Genomic DNA, 18,303 nt, shown 5'->3' with positions numbered 1-18,303 from the left:
ATAATTGAGTATCAAGTTAATTTTTATTAGCATTTTTGCGTAAAAACAATAATTTTATTTTATAAAAATACTGTTTTTATTAATATTTTCTAATATTATAAGTTATAAAAAAAATACTACACAATAATGATTGATTTGTATATCATGTTTAATTATATTAATTTGTAAGTACATTTAAAAAAGTATATACTTCATATCAACTTTTCATAAACCTGTACCAAATCATTTAGAAATTATATTAATGTTCATTACAACATGTTTTTGAATGGTATCAATATATATTTTAAATAAAAATTTACCCAAAACTTGTTAAGCACACACGTACCCATGCCAGTACCTTGTACCCGTACCCATTTCTGACAACTACTATCTAGTCTCCAGAGTTGGTAAGTATGTAGGGAATTAACAAAAAAACAAAAGAGATTCTAAGGACAAATTTTGTTATCAGGATTTTCCTTATAAAGGAAAATATCATAATAAATTAAAGATTTTATTTTAGATTCTTAAAAAACATCTTGAAAATTTGTTGGTATATTTAAATCTTAAGAATATATAACAAAGGAGAAACTAGAACATGTAAACCCATCAAATAAGTAAACTCATGAGTACCAACAAGGTTTCTCTTTCTTTCTTTTTTTCTCTTTCCCCTTTCCCCTCCCACTACCTCCCGGCCACCTCTTCCTCCACCTCCTCGCCAACGTTCACCGTCAGACGGCCTCCTTGCTGTCCCTTCACCTCCAAACATGGCCTCCCTGCCACCATATGGCCTCCCCACCATCGGACAGCCTTTCTGCACTTAACCCTCTCCCTCTCTGCACATTACTCTCTCTCCATCCAAGGACGGCGGAAGCCCACCTCGTCGCCCTACCGTTGTAAAACCTGAGATTTTCTTGATGATTAAAATGAATATATGATAGAGTAATGACATGATTATAACTATAACAATATTTTTTTTATTTTCTTGATCTTCTTGAAATTCTTGAATTCATGATATTCTTGATTTCCTTGAGTTTCTTGTTTTTTTTTATTTTCTTGATTTTCTTGATTTTGATTAATTATGAATCTTTGTCTTAAGCTATAAATGATGTTTCAAGAATAATCGAAAAAAATAAATTATGAATCCTTTATGAGTTTGGTGTGGTTTGGACCTTTAACTTTGACTCTAGATCCAAAATTGTCATTTGGATCCAAGTTGAATGTGGGATATAGTTCAGTTTGGATCCAATTTAAAATGTTATTTGGATCCAATGGATATGTTTTGGACTCTCATAGAGGACGTCCAATGTGGACCCCCATTTGGATCCAATAGTTCATATGAATTAAATTATCCTCTAGTTTTAAATTCATAAAAAAATTAATTAAACAAAATAAAAAGAGAACAATTAAGACTTTTAAATTAAATATTTTTAAAGCAATAAATAAAGGGGGTGTCCCACATCTCTAGAAGAGTCCACACGAGTTGTATAGGATGGAATTAGTTGTTGAAAAGTTAAACTTAATTATCTCACTAAAATAAAATAAAAAAATCAAAATAGTTAAAGAATTAGGAGTCTAGAAGTTAAGATTTTCTGTAGTATGAACTTCTCTCCACCTCCACAAGATTTTGGAGAGAGAGGGTCTAGATTAAATCAGCCTAGGGTTAGGAAGGGGATATAAATACCCCCTCACATCTTTTAAAAAAAAAAAATCTTTTCTCTCTCTCTTCTTCTTTCTCTACTTTTCTTTTTCTTCTTGGTTTTATTTTTTCTCTCCTCCAAAAAATGTCTAAGAGGTTTGGAGAAGTCTTATGTAGCCATTAAATCTTCACTTACCTCGTTAGTGGTGGTAGAATAGAAGTCGGATTTCTCGATTCTCTTGTTCTACCATAAAGATCTATTGTTTCACCGGTAAGATTTACGTAGACGATGCTTTTTACGTACATGAAGAATGCATGTCTAGATTGTTTTAGTTTTCAGTAGCATATGCACACCGGTGCATGCGCAGACTAACTCTTTAGAGTTTAATTCAGTTAAGGCAATGCCAATGATGAAAGACTTTGTTTAATAATTTCTTTTATGTAATAGTTCAATAAGATTCGTTGACGGTGGTTTCTTACTGGATCTGATAATATAAGGCTAAAACACGCTCGCGCTTGCACTCAAGCGGGTTGTTTAGTATTTGGTACAATTGAAATGAGTTTGTTGATGAGACAGTTGCATTTTTATATTTTAGAAAAAAAATTAATATTTTATAAATTTTTAAAAATAAAAAATAATATAATTTTTTAGTATTTTTTTGTTGAAATCTGTCGGACCGTTACAACCATGGTGGTCCTTTGATGAGAGAGAAGGGATGGCAACAGGAAGGTCAGTGGTAGAAAAAAGAGAAAGAAGGGAGGTCACTGGTGGGAGGTAAAAGAAAAAAGAGAAAACTGCATAGGAAATGTCAATTTGGAGATGGAACGGTTCCTATTGGTGAACATATTTGATGAGTTTACATGTTCTAGTTTTCCTATAACAAAGTATATAAAAATATCAAAACACAAAAAATATAAAAAAAATATTTAATATGAGTATTGTATTAATAACATGATAAAGATATTTCAAAATATTGTTTTTTAAGATTTCAAAATTTTGTGACGAAATTACAAAAAAATAAATAAAAAAAATGGCCGCTATTTGTGATTGTTTTACATCAGGACAATCATGCAATCTTTTTTTTTTTTTACTTTTAACCATTGCTTTTAATTAGCAACATATTGAACAACCATGAATGTGCAATATCAAAAGGAGCAGGGCATCCCCACATGTGGTGCCATCATGATCGTCATCCTTTTGCATAGCTTTTCCTTTTCCCTTTTGATTTAGGAATAACTATAATGTGTTGGACCACTATTCGGATCTGCAACCCATATTTCCTGATATGGAGAATATGCCCAATGTGTGGATCTTGGGCCAACCACATCAAGCAGATCTCATTTTACAGCCTTATGCTTAATGTAGATTTTATTGTCCAACTGCCTAAGCTAAATGAAAATTGACATAAAACTAGAAAGTGTGGATAGTGAGCCTTGAGAGGAGTGACTCGAACCAATTTGAGTATCCAATGGCTTGGGCAAGTTTGCTTTTTAGTCGGCACCGAGGTGGTATCCCATGTGGTAAGCGGGGTCCTGTGCCAAGCTGAAGGCCCTGGTTCGATTCCCTCTGTCACATAAGGCTTAAGTTATATCTGGTAGGGGTCTGCCTAACCCCAGCTTGCCTTTCAAGAAAAGAAAAATGTTTGTGTTTTAGTCTTTTAAGCATTCATATTCTCCGCTGAATATGCACCGAAGTTGACGTCATCTCCGGTAATTAAGGGTGTCAACGGGTTGGGTTGGGTTTGGTTCGGACTCAGGTGGAACCAGACCCAGATCTGATTTGAGATTGTGGTACTGGGTACGGACTTGGGTCTAATCAGGTCCACCATAAGATAAGTCACACCCAAATCATATAAGGATTATATGAACCAGACCCAGAACATACCCAGTAATTAAGGGTGTCAACGTGTCAAGTTTGGTTCGGAATCAGGTGGAACCACACCCAGATCTGATTTGAGATTATGGTACAGGGTCCGGACTTGGGTCTAATCAGGTCCACCATAAGAGAAACCATACCCAAATTCTAGAAGGATTATATGAACCAGACCCAGAACATAGCCAGTAATTAAGGGTGTCAACGTGTCAAGTTTGGTTCGGAATCAGGTGGAACCACACCCAGATCTGATTTGAGATTATGGTACAGGGTCCGGACTTGGGTCTAATCAGGTCCACCATAAGAGAAACCATACCCAAATTCTAGAAGGATTATATGAACCAGACCCAGAACATAGCCAGTAATTAAGGGTGTCAACGGGTCAAGTTTATAAGTTCGGAATCATGTGGAACCAGACCCAGATCTGATTCGGGTATGGACTCAGGTCACCACTATCTGCCCAACCCCAGCAGTTCATATAGGAGCTATTGCCGCTTCATTCCTATTCGTGGTTATGATGTTTAAGAGATTCACGAAGAAGTATTTCACTATTTAACAGTGAGCGGTATTATTGGACTGATCCTTTGGTGGGAAATGTTCTTCATTTTAGATAATCATATAAGGATTATATGAACCGGACCTACCAGACCCAGTAATTAAGGGTGTCAACAGGTCAAGTTTGGTTCAGAATCAGGTGGAACCAGACCCAGATCTGATTTGAGATTATGATATCAGGTTTGGACTCTGGTCTAATCAGGTCCACCATAAGAGAAACCGTACCTGAAGCACATAAGGATTATATGAACCAGACCCAGACCATACCAAGTAATTAATGGTGTCAACGGGTTGGGTGGGGTTCAGACTTAGGTGGAACCAAACCCAGATCTGATTTGAGATTATGGTACCGGATCCAGATTCAGGTCTAATCAAGTTCACCATAAGAGAAACCATACCCAAAACCTATAAAGATTACATGAACCAGACCCGGACCATACCCAGTAATTAAGGGTGTCATCGGGTCAAGTTTGGCTCAGAATCATGTGGAACCAGACTCAGATCTGATTAATTTGAGATTATGGTACCAGGTCTGGAATCGGGTCTAATCAGGTCCACCATAAGAGAAACCATACCCGAATCATATAAGGATTATATGAACCAGACCCGGACCATACCAAGTGATTAAGGATATCAACGGGTTGGGTTTGGTTCAGACTCAAGTGGAACCAGACCCAGATCTGATTTGAGATTATGGTACCAGATCCGGACTCAGATCTAATCAAGTCCACCATAAGTGAAACCATACCCGAATCCTACAAAGATTATATGAACCAGACCCGGACCATCCCAGTAAAATAAATTTTTGTCTTTTTTACATTGAAAAATTACGAATCTTAGCCGGAACTCAGGTCGGGCTCGAATATGATATAAAATTTCACAAACCATACCCAGCTCCATATATTAATCAGACGCTCCGGATCCAACCCAGATTCTAATTGAACCTTATTATTTATCACCAAATCCTGACCCTATAGGGTTTGGTACAGGTTGGATCTGGGTCAAACCGGGCCCATTGACACACCTACCAGTAATGTCATGGAACCAGGACTATCTCCCTTTAAACAGGAGCCATATTTCTTGTTTAGCATGCCTGCGGGTGAAATTGAATTGAGTTTCTAAAACCCTACATCAAGGCTCTGTTTGGGAGCCTTGCCTTTGGATAGAAACACTATTTTCATGTTTTATCATAATATGATTGTTGCCCAAATATGGTGTTGCCAAAATGTGGTAATGAACATAGACTAGAGCTACCAAAAACATCGTCTGATTGTGGTGTTGGTGTTGGTGTTGCCAACTCCATTCCCCATATACCAACATGGGCTCCGCTTGTCTGGTAGGAGCAACTAGTTCACGTTACCTTGTGTCGGGATGTTGCAAGTTCAAATCCCAATGGTATTATAACTGGTAGGGGTCTGCCTAACCCAACTTTCAAAAAAAAACTCCATTACAGACGTAGTTTTTTTTTTTGGAACAATACTGTTCACGAATAATAGAAGGTGTTGGGAAAACCGCAATTGACAAATACCAAATAGCGGGTGTTGGATATCTTCAATTCCAGGCTCCCAAACGGAGCCTTAGGGTGGTTCAAACAATATGTATGTATTGGCAGAGGCATAGACGCAAGACATATGATTCCTATATTGAATAATGTTTGCTAAGCTCTTGGATTCCAAATTCCTTAGTAAAAAAAACTTTAAATTTTCTTTTTTAAGTTTTTATAAAAATTTACAAATACTCACCTAAGTTTTTGACCTAATTACAAATATATACCCACCTAACTTTTCAGATTTTACAAATTGACACTCATGTTAGCAAAGTAACTCCCAAATACCCGCCTGCCTAAACTAATTACCGATCATTTCTCTGTTTCCTTATTAACTTAGGCGGTTGTTTTGATCATTATTTTTCTGACCCAGCTGACCCATTTGTAAAAATCTGAAAACTTAGGCCCGTATTTGTAATTAGGTCAAAAGTTAGACTGTATTTGTAAATTTATTATTTTTTTATTTACAAGTTTGTCCCTATTGATGTAATCTATACGTTTAGTTACTATCTAAACCGGTCCTTATTTTTATTGTTAAAATGCAAAAAACGAAACAGTCCTTATTTTTATTTGCTAACAAAAACACCTTAGATCATATAGTTTTTATGTTAAAATATGTTTTTTTTTCTTAAATATTCGACACATTGTGGGCCATTGATTTTTGAAGCTCTTAGAATACTTGCTTACATGTTGAATATATATGATTTAAAACTTAGTTTCTATTAAACAAATTGTGCAGATAGCATATATAAGGTTAGATTCACCAAACAATTGCAAAAATGTTAAAAAAAAAAAAGTGCTTTCAACTGGATTGTATGTACAAACGAAGATAACACACACACACAATATGATTGCACAAATATTTGTGCATTCTGATCAGCCTCCAACTTGGGGACAGGGCTTGTCAGGTGTGGGGCCGAAGACCTGATGGAGGGTGATGGGGGTGCTTAATTCACAATTTTTTGTGCAATTATATTGCACCGATCAGGACTCACCAATTTTCATAGACCCATTGATTTCTTTTGTGTGCACCCGCGTTCGCAACATTTAACTCATCTCTTACGTGTGTGTACATTCATGAGATGACTATATATTTTTTGATATTTACATGGAGGATTATAGACCTAGCCGTGCTGTTTTTGCCTGTCATATCGCCCTTGTCCTGGCAGCAAAAAACTTCATGGGCTTACCATTTGCCCCCAGTAAATTGCCACTTGATCACATGACAATATTTATTCTCTAGAATTAGAAAAAGAAATAATCGCTTCTATTTTTTTAAGTGCCAATAGTTCTAGAGATCGAGCTTGCTCTTTCAAATTATTTTTCATTATTAAGAAAATGTAACAAAGATAAAATACTAGCTTGTTTTATTAGTAATTAATTGTTGTTGTTTCAACGTCAGTCAATTCACATGCATAGGTTATATTATTGTTCTTTTTAAATTTATGTTTCTATAATCAATTTGATCTTCCAAACTAATTGGAGGTAAATGCATGAAAATACCAAAGGGGCACTGCTTGTCTGCTAGGAGCAGCTAGTGCACGTCACCTTGTGTTGGGACGTTGCTAGTTCAAAACCCAATGGCATAGTTGTATAACTGGTAGGGGTCAGCGTGACTTCAAAAAAAAATTTGCCTATGAAAAGATTGCTTGAACTTAATGAAGGTTCAAAATTGAAGGAAGCAATTGAGGATAAAAACAAAATACTTAGGGTGTCTTTGCACTACAAGAAATATGTGGAATAGTGATGGTCGTAATCCATCGCTAATCTGTCGCAAATTCGTCGCTGAACAGTTTTGCGATGGACAAGCGACGGATAACTTTCATCACAATTTTCTAGTTGCTAATTAGCGATGAAATATATGTGTCCCTACTTCCGTTGCTAATTTGCGACAGATTAGCGAATGCCATGATCCATCGCGAGGCCGTCGCTAATCCGCAGAGATTTGATTTTGCGACAGATATACATCTGTCGCTATTGTAGCGATGAATTTGCAATGAATTATGATCTGTCACAAAACATCGACCGATTCAGTTTTGCGATGGATAAATATCCGTCCCTAATCTGTCGCTAAATTAGAGGTTGATACTAATTAGCGACGGATATTATCCATCGCTAAACTGTCACAAAAATTTTAAAAAAAATGTTTGAAATATAAATATTGAGAAAAAATTTCTCGTTATACAATTTATATATCCTGTGTATAAAAACCAGAGTATACATACAAAATACAAATGCAAAGCAGCTGAAACAAATTTAACACAAGATACAAGGTGAAAAAATTTATCGATCCACTATAATCCTCGTCAAGTTTTAATTATTTACAAGTGAACATATACAAAGAGTTTCTTTTGAAACAATAAGAAGGTGCAACAAATGCAACACGTGAATCTAATCATCGCCAAGATTCGGAGCATCATCCTCTTCATTGTCTCGATCTTCCCCTTCATTCATGCCTCCATCAGCTCCTCTACGTTGATTATCTCCAGCATCCTACAAGAGAACCGAAAGGTTAGTATTGAAAAACAAAATATAATGAAATAAATTATATGCAATGCACCTAATCTAAGGCAATTAAAGTAACATGAATGAATTACACATAGACTAGCTAGCAATAAAGTGAAGGACATTAACTGAATTCAGATATGTATTCTAAGGCTGACAAAAAAAAATTATAGTGATTCAATCATGCAGATATGTGTTCTCAGGTTGTCAAAAAAATATCATAGTGATTCAAGCATGCATATATGTGTTATAAGACTGTCAAATAAATGTGTTATGTATCACAATCATGCATATATGTGTTATAAGGCAATCAAAAAAATTCATAGTGATTCAATCATGCAGATATGTGTTCTAAGGTTGACAAAAAACTTTCATAGTGATTCAATAATGCATATATGTGTTATAAGGCAGTCAAACAATTTCATAGTGATGAAATCATGCTTATATATGTGTTCTAAGGTTGTCAAAAAACTTTCATAGTGATGAAATCATTCTTATATATGTGTTCTAAGGTTGTCAAAAAACTTTCATAGTGATTCAATCATGCATATATGTATTATAAGGCAGTCAAAAAACTTCCGTAGTGATGGAATCATGCTTATATGTGTTCTAATGTTGTAAAAAAACGTTCATAGTGATTCAATCATGCATTTATGTATTATAAGGTAGTCAAAAACTTTCATAGTGATGAAATTATGCTTATATGTGTTTTAATGTTGTTAAAAAACTTTCATAGTGCTTTAATCAAGCATATATGTGTTCTAAGGTTGTCAAAAAACTTTCATAGTGATTCAAGCATGCATATATGTGTTCTAAGGTTGTCAAAAAACTTTCATAGTGATGAAATCCTGCTTATATGTATTCTAATATTGTCAAAAAACTTTCATAGTGATTCAATTATGCATATATATGTTATAAGGCAGTCAAAAAACTTTCATAGTGATGAAATCATGCTTATATGTGTTCTAATGTTGTCAAAAAACTCTCATAGTGATTCAATCATGCATATATGTGTTCTAAGGTTGTCAAAAAAAATTTATAGTGATTTAAGCATGCATATACGTGTTATAAGGCAGTCGAAAAACTTTCATAGTGATGAAATCATGCTTATATGTGTTCTAATGTTGTCAAAAAACTCGCATAGTGATTCAATCATACATATATGTGTTCTAAGTTTGTCAAAAAACTTTTATAGTGATTTAAGCATGCATATATGTGTTCTAAGGCCTCAAAAAAACTTTCATAATGATGAAATCATGCTAATATGTGTTCTAAGGTTGTCAAAAAACTTTCATTGTGATTCAATCATGCATATATGTGTTATAAGGTAGTCAAAAAACTTTCATAGTAATGGAATCATGCTTATATGTGTTTTAATGTTGTCAAAAAACTCTCATAGTGATTCAATCATGCATATATGTGTTCTAAGGTTGTCAAAAAACTTTCATAGTGATTCAAGCATGCATATATGTGTTCTAAGGAAGTTAAAAAACTTTCATAATGATGAAATCATGCTAATATGTGTTCTAAGGTTGTCAAAAAACTTTCATAGTGATTCAATCATGCATATATGTGTTATAAGGCAGTCAAAAAACTTTCATAGTGATGAAATCATGCTTATATGTATTCTAATGTTGTCAAAAAACTCTCATAGTGATTCAATCATGCATATATGTGTTCTAAGGTTGTCAAAAAACTTTCATAGTGATTCAAGCATGCATATATGTGTTCTAAGGCAGTCAAAAAACTTTCATTATGATGAAATCATGCTAATATGTGTTCTAAGATTGTCAAAAAACTTTCATAGTGATTCAATCATGCATATATGTGCTATAAGGCAGTCAAAACACTTTCATAGTGATGAAATCATGCTCATATATGATGAAATCATGCATATATTAGCTTAAAATCTAACGACATGAAACAAATGACATGAAACTTTCATACCTGACAGGCACATGCAGACAAAGTTCTTCTGTCTCAAAAAAAGCTACACAACTCATTACGGACAACGTCGAAAATTGTTTCATGTAAATAGTCATGCACTGTGTCCTTAACAAGCTGGCGGATACCATTCCAAGAATTAGTAGGGTCAATCGGACGTTGAGAGTTGATGCTGGCGGGAGAACTCTGAGAGCCTTGGCTAGAGGAGGCAACGATTGGTGTGGTATTTATATTACTCTCAAACCTGAATACACGACCTTTTTTTGGTTCACCGGTTGCAGTCTTTCATGCTGCAGGATCAAAAGGCAGATGTTGAGTAGAGTCATCGTCATATCGTTCTACCATATGTTGCTCATATGACTCCTACAAAGTAATAATTACAGTATGGATTAATAATTAAGAATTATAATATTCATGGTAACTTATCTATTACAATATTTATTAATACAATAAATACATATCGTTGTCGCCCTCGCCTTCTCTGATACGAACTCGCTCGTGCTCTTACGTTTATGTGTTTCAACAAACACATCCTTGTAAGGCATAATGCCGCTTTTTTTTTGCTTCCTACGAGGTTAAATGATAAAAAAATTAATTAAAAAGTATGCAACAATACTTATAAATTTGACAATATATATTGATGAGTTACCATTTTCTTCTGGTGACTCTCAAAAGTCTTAAATCCACCTATGTGTAAATGGGCATCTTCACTCTGCTTTGTGCATCCTTTGCTGAGGAGTTTTGAAATTTATTGCTCGCCCACTTTTCACACATTGCATCTCAATAATCTGACCTGATAGTAGGAGGGTCATGGTCTTTCCACTGCAGTGGATCATCTATCCCACCAGATGCTTTTATTGTTGCAGTCTTCATATTGTGCAGCATGTCTGCAAATCGACTGGCAGCCACCTTCTGCCATACCTGCCTCGCGTTCTGCTCCTCCTTTGCAATCGCGAAGCGATTCGAAGCCTACAAATAATTTTGAAAAGTTAGTACACATGACTATAACAAAAAATTAAATATGAAACACATTAGCTATTATAAACGATTGTATATCATGAATGAGGACCACAATCTTTCTAACACCTCCTTTGAGTACTTTTTCCATAAAGCAACCGATCTTGAAAGATGTTGAACTAGTGACTGCCTAATTTTTCGTATTACTTTTTCTGGCTCGAACCTCGCACTATACATGAATTGGTACACATTAACTATCGATATACACTATTTATAAGATAAGTATTGGATAAGTGAAAATGAAATACTTACGATCGATTATCGATATACACTATTTGAATGAGTCATCGTGTGTCAGACTGAGAAGACTCTGCATCATGTGTTGTCTCGTCACATGTATGAATAGCTGGTATAGTTGGGTTATGTGTAGGCGAAACATCATCTATAGAAAAATGAGTTAGAAATTCACATAATGCACATTTAAACTAATCAAATATACAATTAGTTAAATAATATACCTATCGAAGCAGCCCGTGAAGATGAAGGCTGAGACTGGCTACCACTAGGTTCTCAACCATTGCGACCTCCACGAACCATATTCTAACAAATAAAAATTTTATTTGGATTAGTTACACAACTCTATATCTTCATAAATACATAATCAAATCACAAATAACTCCATGCAAGCATGCATACAATCACATCAAACATTGCAATACATTCAAATCATTTACATCAAACATTGCAATACATTCAAACATAAGAGCATATGAGAAAGTGATGTGGTATGTATTACAAAATGTATTTCACTAGCTCGAGTATGCTTCCTCATCACTTGTTTGACTTTCATATTCTTCTTCTTCCTCCTCCTCCTCCTCCTCCTCCTCCTCTTCGTCCTCTTTGTCTTCTTCTTCATTGGGCACCCATCCACTTGGTATATCATTTGGATCACATTCTTTCATACGTGTGCCATCAGACAATGAAGATATGACATGCATACCATGTGTGACATTGTGACCATAAGAGAAGTCATACATATCATCTGATTGATAGTAATCACTCTCTTCAGCAATCTTGTCTTCCTGTAATTGATCATACTCGGGGTATAGTTTAGACTTCACCTTGTAAACTGCCAACCATTCATTTCTATCTGACTTCCTTGTATTCGTATATAAAGTATAGTAAACTTGTTGAGCTTACGAGGCTAATATGAATGGTTGTATGAGGTGATAAATACTGGCCAACATGAGTATGGAGTTAATCTACCCTGAAATGGATTTTCATTTGTACATAAACCTAGCCTAACATTTCTCACTTCCATTGTGAAGGTCTTATGAGCACTGTCAAAGTACTTCCAAGCTTTCGCATCAACAAGATGCGTGATCTTGTCTTCATCATGTCGAACTTTATTTGCATGTCATCTCATGTGTTTAGTTATCCTCGAAAACATATACAATCATTGCAATCTAGGGGTGAGAGAAAAGTAGCAGAGCAACTTGTATGACACTTCTTTTGACATCGTGCTACCATTGTCTCTTGTCTTTGGCTTGAACCGAGGATGCCTACATGACGGACATGATCTACTATTTTCTTTATCTTTGAAATACAACATGCAGTGATTTAGACAAGCATCTATCTTTTGATACCTCATACCTAGAGCGTTGACCATAACCTTTACACTATAAAAATTTTGTGGCAATTTCTCATCTTTGGGCAACATACTCTTCACAATAGAGCACAGACAGTCAAAACATGATTAACTCAAATTATACTCGGATTTCAAATTCAGTAGTTGAAGAACTGCAGACAAGATAGTGTAACTCTCGCAACTATTTCAAAGTGGCTCATCAGCATCTCTAAGTCATAAAATCTACTAGCTGCATTGTTTGCTGCTTCTTCCTCTACCCAAGTTGGTATATCATTAGGACCCATAGAAGAACTCAGTTCTGGTCCTGCGGCATCACATATCAAATCCATATATGGATTATCGTGCACCATATCCACTCGTGCATCAAAATTGTTCCAAAATTCTTTACCATGAAGCATCTAATTCTGATAATCACTCACAAAACTCTTCCTGTATAGGTGATGTCTAACACCATAAGGTTCTACAAATCGATTGTCCTTACACATCGTGCAGGAGTACCTGATCCGACCAGTGAGATCCATTGTACTGACACTTGTCATTGCAATTCAATAAAATTGTCAACATCATCCATATATTCAAGCGATACCTCATTGTCAACTATCCTATGGTACATTCATTCATGGTTTGTAGTCATTTTGTCCTATGATGTTACAAATATTATCCTAACCAGTTAAAAGAGAATCATAAGAATGCTATGATTAAGAAAATATCTAATTTATCATGCATTGATGGTGGGTGTAATGATTTTATATATATATAACACACACAATCATATATATATATATATATATATATATATATATATATATATATATATATATATATATATATATATATATATATATATAATGTCATTCAATCACAAGAACTATGATGCAAACATTGATAACTTAATATTTTTATGTGCAAAACCATCACATCATATTTACACTCATCACAGGGATATTTAGAATGATGAAATCACATTCATCAACACGATAAATTCATTTGAAGCATGTTTTCATGATACAATTTCACATGAAAGGCATAATCAAATTAAAAATAACTTAATGCAAGCATGGATACAGTCACATCAAACATTGCAATACATTCAAATCATTCATATCAAAACAATGTCAAACATGTACCTACAGCAAACACACTCCAATATCTTGCCAAATACTACCATGACTAGCATGGAATCCGAACTCCAAAAATAAGAGCATTTCTATTTTCATACATTCAAATCATGCTCAGCATGATCTCCAAACTCAATCAAAGCAGTCCTAGATATCCATAACTAAGTGAGTGTGTGAATAGAAAAGTGTTGCATCCAAGAAATTAAATAACCTATGATGCGCCTGCATCACTTACTCACCACAGGTATTTATCCGATTTGCATGTTTTTGCCTTTGCAATTTTCTTATTTCTTTTTGCATGGCATTTTTTGTCGCATGTGATGCTTAGCACTAAGCATCGTGCAATTAGCTAAGCTACGCACCTGCAAAGCACAAATGTACAAACAGATGATTGGCCTGTGGTGCCTTTTTTATCGGTGTGCCGCCAGCTGAAATGTAGGTTCATGACACGATGTTGTGAGGCAAGCGGGGGATTACCATAGTCGTGCACTCTATGTGCGGTGGATTGTCGCGGCTCGCATGAAGCATCAGAAGTTTGCTGGAACTCTAAAGGCGATTACTCGTCTCAGCTTAGCGACCCCAGGTCAGGTTAGGCCACCTGCTGAGTTTAAGCATATCAATAAGCGGAGGAAAAGAAACTTACAATGATTCCCCTATTAAGGGCGAGCGAACCTAGAATAGCTCAGCTTGAGAATCGGTAGGCTTCGCCTACCGAGTTGTAGTCTGTAGAAGCATCTTTATCGACGGACTGGACCCAAGTCCCCTGGAAGGAGGCACCGGAGAGGGTGAGAGCCCGGTCGTGTCTAGACCCTGGCGGACCACGAGGCGTTGTGAACAAATCAGGTTGTTTAGGGATTGTCGAGTGGTCAGCACATGGCGGCGCCGATGCTCGGGGGACGTCGGTGGTGGCACACGATGGCGTCGGTGCTCAAGGGTCATCGAGGGTGTCACACGGTGGTGAGAGATAGAGTGAGGGAAGGAGAGTGTGGCGGCCGACAAGCGGCAAGAGAAGGAGGAGGTGAAGGAGAGTGCGGCAGGCGACGGGTGACGAGAGAAGGGGGAGGTGTCAGAGAGTGAGACGGGCGGCGAGAGGAGGAGGTGAAGGAGAATGTGGCGGGCGGCGAGAGGAGGAGGTGAAGGAGAGTGCAGTGGGTGATGGGTGACGGACGATGGGCGGCGGATGATGGGCAACGGGCGGCGGACGACAGGCGGGGAGCGAAGGGTGACGGGCGACAGAATGAAACAGAGAAAGAGAAAAGAAAGGGGCTCGCTTTAGGGTTTTATAGGAAATTTAACGATAGAAAAATTCTGACGCAAATGCCGTCGCAAATTTGTGAAGGAGTAGCGACAAAAAAATGGTGTCGCAAAGTTGCAACGGAGTGTGAGATGGAATTTGTCCGTCGTAAATTAGAGACAGCATTGGAGGCGGAATTTTTTCGTCACAAATCCTGTAACTAATTCTAATTTTAAAGACGGATAGTTTTCTCTCGCTAATCCATCGCAAAGTTGCGATGGATTATTTTCGTCGCAAATTTTTGTCGCTAAATAACATTTTTCTTGTAGTGTTGCCTGCCTTAGACACACTCCGTGGCGGCATGGGAATCATACCCTCTCCTTTCCACTTAGGGCACTTTTGCAAGAGAGAAAGATGTAGGAAAAGTTATGCAAAATGAAAAATTTGTATGAATTTTTCACCCTTTTTAAACAAAAGGAATCTTTTTCGCTGAGAGATTTTTTTTTTTAAAGTATACTTTTTGATAGAAAACATTCCTCCATGGAGAGTGGTGAAGAAATATTTTCTATCAAGAGAAAATTTATTTTTACACTCCACACCACTCATCTCGCCATCACCACCCACAATCTCACCATCACCACCTTCATCCATCTCACCACCATCACCACCACCTTCTTTCTCTTCTCTCTCATTTTCTCACTATGTTTTTCTCATGCTGCACAAACAAGTGAAAAACTTTCTTTTGAAGAACTTCTCAGTATCAAAACTCTCGTAGGCAAAACTTTCTTTTTCTATGAGAGTTTTTCTCTCTTGCAAACTTGCCATTAATGAGAATCCGGCATATCGATATTGGGCATCCCTTTCTGTGAGAAAGAGAGCCCCATGTTTGTGTTGCCACGGTGGGCCTCATGAAAATGCATCGTAACTCATGTTTCCACGGAAAGCCCCAGCTTTAAGCGGCATGCAAACACACCATCAGCCAAGATTCGATTTACCAACACTCATATCTCAACATGCATGGATGCTTTTCCTACTCTTACAATTGAGAGTGACAGGTTGTCAACAGGTCAGGTAGATCCATCAGGGTTCACTTGAACCTACCCAAATACCGCGCCCTTGGGTTCAGTCATCAACCTGGCTTATGTCGGGTCAAGAAAATGGGTTCCAAACCAACCTGGATAATTTAACCGGCATTTAAAACATTTAGTTGCAGTTAAAAACTTTTTTTGTTAAAGGCAAGCTGGGTTAGGTAGACCCTACCAGTTATACAACTATACCATTGGGTTTTGAACCTGCAACATCCCAACACAAGGTGACGTGCATTAGCTGCTCCTACCATACAAGCAGAGCCTCGTTACATAACACAGGCCAGATATCTCGGCAACGTAATATTCCTAACCTGATCCACATGTTACTCCGGTTGGGTTGGGGCCAACCCAAATAATATTCGGGTCGGCATTTTTCATTCCCAGACACATATTTGGGTACAGAGCAGGTCTGGTATTCAAACAAACCTGACCCATTCAGAGCCCTACTTGTGACCATTTTAATGATGCAAATAGCAAACTGATCATTCTTGAAGCTTGTATAGTCAGTGCCATCATACAAATTTAACTAAGGAACTACAATGTGACAAAATAAATCAAATAAATAGTAAAGCAGAAAATAAAGTATTAAAAACATTGATAAAATGAGGGTCTCAAAAGTCCAAAATCTAAAGCTAATTCACTCGATTGAAAGTTTTCAATTGTTGTCTACATCTATTATAATCATCTTATTCAATCTCCAATCAAATTTGGATCCAAATACTTGATACATCATCGAAACAGATTCAAACTTTCATGGCTGGATCCAGATTCTCACTAAGGTCAAGTTCTTCATTCTTGATCTGCATTTCTTAAGCTGCCTACTTTTTTCTTCAAGGAGTGGAAGGAGGGAGGGACCAAAGAAGGAACAGTCAAGTGAATTGAGTAAGGATTCAATCTGTTTAGATATTCATCTCAATCTAAAATAGATCTTACTTAAGTTACTGTTCCGAATCTGATCTGATCTAAAACATAGTACATTTAGCAAATTCAAATCTGGCCAAATGCATACGGATCTTGTTTTAATGTCCCATACCTGGAAATAACATGCAGTCTCTACGCCTCCATCCCCGCACAGGTTCTGATTTTAACCTTCATCCCTGCCTCCATCCCCGTTTCATGTCCTCCATACCCGGTCCAAACGGCATAGGGCCACGTTTTTCCACGATCCACTGTCATCGCTAAAGAGTATTTCAGTATTTTACTATTGGGGGACAAGGAGGGGCGGGGAAAAGCCCAAGTCCATCCCCACCTCCATCCCCTCACCCTTAGACATGGAGGCAAATTTGTCATTTGGAAAAATTAGTTTGCTAATAAGAAAGGGAGGGTTCTGCGTAGGGATGGCAGTGGACCGGGGGAAAGCGGGGCCCCGCCTCGCCCCGTTTGGACCGGGGATGAAGGGTATGAAACGGGGATGGAGGCGGGGACGAAGGTTAAAATCCATCCCCGTCTGGGGGTGGAGGCGGGGATGGACGTGCACTTTTCCCTGCCCCGCCTCATCCCCGTTTGAACCGGGGATGGAAGACATGAAACGGGGATGAAGGCAGGGGTGGAGGATAAAATCCATCCCCGCCAGGGAGGCGGGGTGGGGGTGGAGGATAAAATCTTGAGGCAGGGCGGGGGTGGAGACCTTGTCCCCCGCCCCACTGCCATCCCTAGTTCTGCGGTCCTCCCTTTGGAGGCAAAATTTGTCATTTTGAAAAGTTCCTTCACATAATATTATCAATTTATTAATTGCAAAGTTTATGAAGCCACTAAAATATCATTTTATATTTACACTAAGAAACCACCCCCAAGATCAGAGAATGGTCATTGTCCTGGCAGCATAGAACTTTGTGCGCTTACCCCTTGCCTCCGGAGCAGCTCGGCTTGCGCAAAGGATGACGCCCATGAGATTTGAACCTAGACCACCTGCCTAGCCGCCTAGGTCTCATCCCACTGCTTGAAACCCCTTTGGGTTATTTTACATTTTATACAAGTCTACTTTTGTACAAAAAGAAATTCGCACAATGATGGCTCATATATATAAAGTTAATCTAAATTTAAGCCTTTTATATTAATGTTAGTATTAGCATTCATTTAGCAACAATAAAATTGGCGGCAATTTTTCAAACTTCAAGCTATTTTTTAACGTTAGAAAAGTCATTTTTACTTTTTAAATTTAAATTATAAAAGTAACTATGGTTGCTTTTCCAAGTTGTAGATTTTTCTTTTTAAGATAAG

Source organism: Nuphar pumila, chromosome 7 (assembly GCF_984573655.1).
Source record: "Nuphar pumila chromosome 7, dmNupPumi1.hap1.1, whole genome shotgun sequence".
Taxonomy (NCBI): domain Eukaryota; kingdom Viridiplantae; phylum Streptophyta; class Magnoliopsida; order Nymphaeales; family Nymphaeaceae; genus Nuphar; species Nuphar pumila.
The sequence above is the reverse complement of the archived record's forward strand: the minus strand, read 5'-3'. Positions refer to the sequence as shown.